This window comes from Nicotiana tabacum, chromosome 5 (genome assembly GCF_000715075.1).
Source record: "Nicotiana tabacum cultivar K326 chromosome 5, ASM71507v2, whole genome shotgun sequence".
Taxonomy (NCBI): Eukaryota; Viridiplantae; Streptophyta; class Magnoliopsida; order Solanales; family Solanaceae; genus Nicotiana; species Nicotiana tabacum.
Genome location: NC_134084.1, coordinates 7,427,279 through 7,435,523, shown reverse-complemented (window position 1 = coordinate 7,435,523; position 8,245 = coordinate 7,427,279).

Below are 8,245 nucleotides of genomic sequence, written 5' to 3'. Positions count from 1 at the left end.
CTACGAGTTAAGAGTCGCAATGGAGAACGAGTCGTCAAGCGCCATATTTGAGGGTTAATTTCAATCCTGCAATCATAGCTTCATAATCGACCTCGTTGTTAGTAATCTCAGGGCATCGTATGGACTGGCGAATTACTTTACCCGCGGGAACCTTGAGGATGAGTCCCAATCTCGATGCGATGCATTAGATGCGTCGTCGGTATAAAGGACCCAAAGGTCGGAATGTGCGAAAGCGCAGAGCGCCTCCTGCTCTACTTCAGGCAATACTTTCGTGCTGAAATCGGCGAAGAAATCGGCGAGCACCTGCGACTTGATAGCAGTTCGCGGTTGGTATGTTATATCGTGCACACTTAATTCTATGGCCCATTTGGCCAACCTACCCGATAGTTCAGGTTTGTGTAGGATGCCCCTGAGGGGGAAGGTTGTCACCACCTTTATGGGGTGACATTAAAAATATGGTCTAAGCTTTCGTGAAGCTACGACTAATGCCAGAGCTAGTTTCTCAAGGTGGGGGTACCTTGTTTTGGCATCAACTAAGGTTTTGCTGATATAATAAATTGGAGATTGCGTACCTTTGTTTTCGCAGACTAGAACTGCACTTACTGCGACTTTGGAGATTGGTAGGTACACTAAGAGGCATTCGCCCGGGTCTGCCTTGACAAGTAGTGGTGGTGAGGACATGTATGCTTTCAGTTTTCTTAAGTTGTCAATGCATTCTGAATTCCATTGTAGCCCGTGATCCTTTCTTAGTACATTAAAAAACTTATGGCATATGTCTGACGATCGTGAGATGAACCTCGACAAGGCGGCTATTCGCCCTGTCAATTTCTGTACCTGTTTTTTGCTAGTTAACGTCTCCGGTATTCCGTCGATGACCTTGATCTGATCCGGGTTGACTTCGATACCCTTTTGTGACACCAAGAAACCAAGGAACTTTCTTGAGGTTACACCAAAGGCGCATTTATCGGGATTCAATTCCATCTTGTATCGCCTCAATATTTCGAAGGCTTTCTTTAGATGACCAATGTGATCCTCCTTCCTTTTCGACTTCACCAGCATGTCGTCGATGTAGACCTCCATAGTCTTTCCGAGTTGTTCTTTGAACATTTTGGTGACTAACCTTTGATACGTCGCCCCTGCGTTTTTGAGCCCGAACGACATGACTCTGTAGTAGTATGTTCCTTGATGAGTGATGAAGTTGGTCTTTTCTTGGTCTTCTTCTTCCATTAGAATTTGGTTGTAACCAAAATAGGCGTCTAAGAAGCTTAATAGCTCGTGCCCCACCGTTGTGTCGCTGAGTTGGTCGATATGTGGTAACGGAAATGAATCCTTCGGGCACGCTTTGTTCAGGTTGGTGAAGTCGACACACATCCCCCACTTCCCATTTTTTTTTACTATGACCACATTGGCGACCCACTGAGGATACTTCGATTCTCGGACGGAGCCATTAGAGAGCAACTTATCAACTTCTTCACTGACTGCATCGTTGATTGTGGCGTTGAACTTTCTCCTCATTTGCCGCACTGGCAGGTAAAGAGGGTCGACATTCAGCCTGTGTGTGGCGATGTCCCTTGGGATTCCCGACATATTTGAATGGTAAAAGGCAAAACAATCGGCATTGTTAGTTAAGAACTCTTGAAACTTACCTGGTTCTGAGAGGTTGTGTCCGATATAAGCAATCTTCGTGCTGTAAGTATTGTCCAACTAAATGGGGTCGAGGTCTTCTACGGTTGCCTTGCAAGCTTCGATGACATTTGGGTCTTTGATGGCCTCTATTTGTATGTTGGATTTGGTTCCCGATATGGCTGATTGTTATGCTTCCGCACTTGCCCCCTTTAGTTGTTGGGTGTATGTGCAGTCTTGGGTGGTGCGTTGCTCGCCCCGGATGTTGAATATCCCCCATGGGGTAGAAAACTTGATTACTTGATAGAAACTTGACGGAACTGCTCGCATGGCGTGTATCCATGGACACTCTATAATGGCGTTGTAGGTTGTTTCCTGGTTCATGACGTGAAACGTCATTTCCATAGTGACTCCTCCTTCCAGAACGGGTAACACTATCTCTCAGAGGTTCGTTCCACTGCATTATTAAAACCCGTTAGTGTTATGCAGCATGGTACTATCTTATCCTCGAGTCTCATCTATATGAGGACTCGTGGATGAATAATACACGTGCCACTTCCATCATCCACCATTATTCTTTTTACATCGGTATCCGCGATACATAAAGTTATAACCAAAGCATCATAGTGAGGAAAAGACAAATTGTTAGTATCTAACTTATCAAAGATGATACTATCTTCAAGGTCGTCGTACCGTTCGTCAGCGACTGTCTGCTTGAGTTTGTGTGTGGTGGTGAATTTCACATGGTTGATTACTATATCATCGCCGCCGCCAATGATCATTTGTATGGTACGAGGTGGTGAAGGTGGTTTTGGGGGTCCTTGAGGTTGATCGCATCCACGAGTGAGGTTAACCCATCCTCGATCGCTCAGCAGTTCTTTCAGATATCCCTAATTAAGCATTCTTACCACTTCATGTCGCAGACCTATGCAGTCTTCGGTCTTGTGCCCTCTTTCCTGGTGGAATTCACATAGAACGTTTGATATCCGGGTGCTCGGGTCTGACTTCATCTTTTGCGGCCACTGCACCTTTGTGCCAAGCTTTTGTAGTGCATACACTATTTCTGAAGGAGAAACACAAAAGTTATGAGCAGATAACAGTGGAGGCATACCTCTTTCATTTTGATGTGTCGCGGTATGTCGAGGCGTGGCATCTGCATGTCGCAGAGGAGGTGGGATAGATGTTCGAATGTAGGGCTGATGCCTTTCACGATTGAAACGAGATAGTTGGTCCCTTCGACCATCATTGCGGCGATCTCTCCTCGTTTCGGTTTGGACCGATGTTAGCCGTTGGATCAGACCATTTAGGTCATCTTCGTCTGCCCTTATTTCGGCACAATAGCATTATGGATTTCTTCCCATGTGGAGGGAGGGTATTTCATGAGTCTACTTAGCAACTTCTTGGTTGCTTTTGACCCGTTTCTATTTAACTCATTTTGGAAGGCTGCTACCGCCATCCCTTCTGATACATTTGGTAGGCTCATTCTTACCCTGTTGAAATGGGCTAGGAAATCCCGAAGCCCTTCATCTGTCGTCTGCCTTATGGCGAAGATATCATTTACCCTGGCCTCTGCCTTTTTCGCTCCCGCGTGAGCAGTGGTGAATTTATTTGCCATTTCTTCGAACGTTGATATTGATCGTGCTGGTAGTTGGGAATACCATGTCAACGCTCCCCCGATCAGAGTTTCGCCAAACTTTTTCAGCAGCACCGATGGCAACTGTTCTTTTGACAGATCGTTGCCTTTTACTGCAGTGATGTAGTGGATTATGTGATCTTCCGGCCCGTGGTGCCATCATATATTTTCAAGTATGGCGGAATTTTGAAGGTTTTCGGAATAAAGTGGGGAGCCGTCCCTCCACTGTATGGTTGTTCGACGAATCGGCCTACGTCACGTTTTGGTAGCAGCTTCGGAGCGCCCGGTATTTTATGGACCCTTTCCTGATGCTCCTTTATCTGATCGCAGAGCGTTTTGTTCTCATTTTTCATCTCTTCCATTTTCTTTAAGATGGACGTAAGTGCATCGTTACTGCATCAATGACAGTATGAGTGTTACCTGTGCGTGGAGTTTCTGGCTCATCGTCGACAATTGCGGTTTCTGCGGGTATTGTGCCTCCGGTATCCCTTTGAACGGGTTTGTCAAGTATGCTACTTAAGGTGTTTGTCAACCACTCTTCTAATAGCCTTTTCACAACCGATGGTGCTTCTTCTGCTGCGGATGTTGAGGTTTCCCTCTCGTGCGAGACAGTTAAACCCTCGTATAGGGGGGTGAGATCTCTCCCTCTGGTGTAGCACTTGGTATTACGTTTTCGTTGTCTTCTCCACTAGCCTCATTGAGGGAATTTAGGAGGTTGTTCCCCCTTTCCTGTCATTGTTGGTCTTTCCGAGGTTAAGAAGAGTTGATTATCCCTTTCAAGGATCTAGACAAACTAAAATCTCAGCTATAGAAATCCTCACAGACGGCGCCAAATTGTTTGACTCAAAAAATATTGAAACCTTTTTGAACAAATCAATCAAAGAAAATGAAGGGGTACATCTTAGCTAAGTATAATAATCTCTAGAACAAAAGGTATACAAGGTGAACACAGAGGATAATACTTCTTGATCTTGTGAGGATGAGTGATCAAATAATAAAGATACTAATCGTTTATGTAGGCAAGTATTACAGTGAATGTTCTCAGCTGAAAAAGCAGAAAAAAGAGAGCCCCTTACAAGGTTGTTTTTCCACTATATATATATATATATAAGGGACAAACCCCTTCTAAACCCTAAAAAACAAATCATAGGGAATATTTGAAGGAATATTCCTAATGCCCCCTCATGCACCTACACTACTGTAAAAGTCGTGTAGTCTTTGTTTGCTTGTCTGTCGTCCTCAGCAGAACGTTGAGCTACGAGGATCTCGTTGTTTGTCGTATTCATCAACGGCCGTAGTCATCCAAATTTAGACCCATACAATGAAGTAGTACTTGTTTGAACTAAATTTGCTAGTATAAAACCAGTCATTTGCTCTCTTTAGCAAACAATAAATGGCAAAATCCCAATTGCCAAAACTGTGTAAAAAAAAAAGGATCCTAAATCATACTCCATTTCACTATTTAGGCAAACCGAAGAAATTTTTTGCATGCAAAATATAAATATGATTCAGTTGGTTTTATAGAGAGTACATCACATTCAGAGCAGTTTTCATAAATTAGATGGCAGATAATGACATTATGGTTGGACACATATATTATATTTTTCATATGGTGTCATCTGCCGCTTCACCAATTTTTTTATTTATGTGTGTGTGTGTATATATATATATATATATATATATATATATATATATATATATATATATATATATATATATATATATATATATATATATATATATATATTAATGCTGGACATTAAATCTAGGTAAGTTATTGCTAAATTGATGAAAGTAATTAAAGTTTTATTTGAAACCCACAACCTCAAATCCAAACCAATGTACTAGCTCAATGGGATACATGACAACGATCTTTGTTGTTTAATGCAACAAGACATAGCCGCAAATTGAGGATTTAAATTTGATTCGATCTTTATAGTTTTAAGTATTGGAGCCATTTCTTCTTATAACTATAATGTCCAAGTCAGTTTGTGTGCGCCTCGATTGATTCCACGGGATATTTGGCAAACTCATGGATTCGGAATTCTAATCGTTTGAGTTACTGAGTTCTAAACTGTTAAATTATAGATAATCAATAAATTTTTCAAGACAAATACATGGTTTGAACCAAAGCTACTGGGTTCGCCGAACTCGTAGCCAGAACATTAGTTCCGCCCCTAAAAACATGTATCAGGGAATATCCACCAAAACTAGGATAGATGGTAATTAAGAAATCACTTAGTGTTTTTTTGCCTCCAATAGAATTGAATTGAAACCTTATGGTTCTCATCCACTTCACTGTTGTTCAATGCTATAACCAGGGGCGCATACACCTTATATCATGCCGTGTCACGGATTACCACTTGGTCAAAAATATTCTCTAAATATTTATAAGAAAAATAAAAATGTTAGGAATACGTATATATATATATATATATATATATATATATATATATATATATATATATATATATATATATATATATATATATATATATATATATATATATATATATATATATATATATATATATATATATATATATATATATATATATATATATATATATATATATATATATATATATATATATATAATGTAGAGGTTACAAACGATCTTTGTTGTTCAGTGCTACCAAAAGCGGATCTAAGATTTTAATTCTATGGGTTCAATATTTAAATTTTTTAGCATTGAATACATTATATTTTTAAAGTTATGAGTTCATATTTATTATTTATTATAATTTAGTATTTTTTACACATAAATTTATACTCTGCGCCAAAAGTATTGGGTTCTGTTGAACCCGATAACTCTATATTGCATCAGCCCCTGAATGTTACAATACGATATATAGGCGAATCGAGAATTTAAATTTTATTCGATCTTTAAAGTTTTAAGTACCCCGAAATTGTGAAGCCGGTTCGTACTGTCGATTAGGGGTGTTAATGGTTCGGTTCGGGCTGTTATTTTATAAAATTTGTACCATACCACTTTTTCGGTTATTCTATTATGTATAACCAAAATTAGACTTATAGAAACCGCACCAATCATGTCAGTTTCTCTTCAGTGTTGGTATGGTTCGGTTAATTTTTGATATTTTTTTAAATGTCATTCAAAAGTTACTAGTAGAAGCAGAATGCAATAACATACGTACTTTTATAGGACAGAGCAAAACTCTTTGGATATTTTTCTATTTACAGGGTGATGAATTAACAAAATATGAGAGATGGTGAGAGTATGGACCCATCAACTATTCTACAACAGTGCAAAAGAAACTAAGCAAAGAAACAAAAATATAAATCACACGAGTGAAAAGATATTAAGCAAGTTGGGACTCAAGAATAAAGTCTACAGAAGATTAAATATTTAAAAATATAAATTTGAATTATACAAAAGGAAACATATTCAATATATTGTAGTTTGCTACTCATAATCGCTAGAATACATTGTGTCTTGCTAGTGAATATGCTAGAATAATTTAATTCCAATAGAAGTAGTATAATAGGTTTGGGAATTAGGATTTTGAGTTCAATTACTTGTTGGCTTGTAATCATTTTCGTAATTCTAAGGCCCAAAGGAAAGTTTATACTTTATTATTTTTAAACTTAATATATAAATATATTTATTTCATATAAATTTATTCGGTACGGTTTGGTATTTTTTTCATAAAATAAAAAATCAACCCTAATTATCGGTACGGTTAAAGATTTATATAAAAACCTATGATTTTATTAAAAAAATCTAAAAATCGATTCGGTGTGATACGATTCAGTCGATTTAGTCGATTTTAAATATCCATTGGCACCCCTATGGTTGATGTTGTGTTAGTCTTGTCCTCTCCGTCTTATATTTAATTTTATCCCAAAAAAGAAAAAGAAAAAAAAAATGAGGCGTTAGCAAAAGATTAAACGGCAACCATAATGACTACTTGGCTTATTCTTTGACAGAATTATTATATTTTTGAGTGCCGCACAGCCAGCTAACCAGTAATTAGGAGTCTTCATCCTTTGATTTGAGTCGATTTTTTCTCTAAAAAGAATTAAACCAAGGCTTGCCATTCGGATGAAAGGAATATCATCCTAATAAAAGTCTGATTCTTCCCTTATCAATGTTTGAGATGCTTGATTGTGCCAATTTTCCTAGTTGACAATATGACTTTTATGCCTTGCGGCAGCTCGAAACAAGATTTCAGTGATTCCGTCTTCTATTAATTTTTTATTCAAATTCAATTCCAACAAATAAAATAGAAAATTCTTGAGTAGTCTACTTCCCTTTGAATGATAAATCCATTAACTTTTAATAATTAAAGGAATAACTTGGATTAAATTTTTTCAGCTTTTTCAATTTTTTGTCGATTTTTCTTAACAGCTTGTTTGGATGGTTGTTACCCATTGTATCGTATCATATTGTTACTTTAAATATAATGTTTGTTTTGATTGTTACTTAAATTTTATTGTATCGTATCGTTAAATCCGTCGTTACATAACAACGAAATGTGCCACTTTATGTAACGACCGATTTGGTGTGGTCGCGTCGTTACCTTGTCTTTTACTCTCAATCTCACCCTTTATTATTATTAAATTTTATTTTATCATTTACGCAATCTTTTTATATAGTAATTTTACCTTGTATCATAATTTTTCTTTATAATATTGCAAGTTTATTCTTTATATTGCTGGTGCGTGATATCATGAAACGATGTCAAACGACACAATCTATCCAAACATTGTATTTATCAAACGATACAGTACAATACAATACAGTACGATACGATACATTATGAAACGATACGTAACAACCATCCAAACAAGCTATAAATAGAGACCAAAGTGGATTCATGTGTAACCAAATTTTCCTCATCTTTAATTTGTTTTTTGGTCACAACATAAAAATTATTTGGATGGAGACACATATTTAAGGTGTGCACAAAGTCATTTAATTACCTATATATATATATATATATATATATATATATATATATGAGCGTA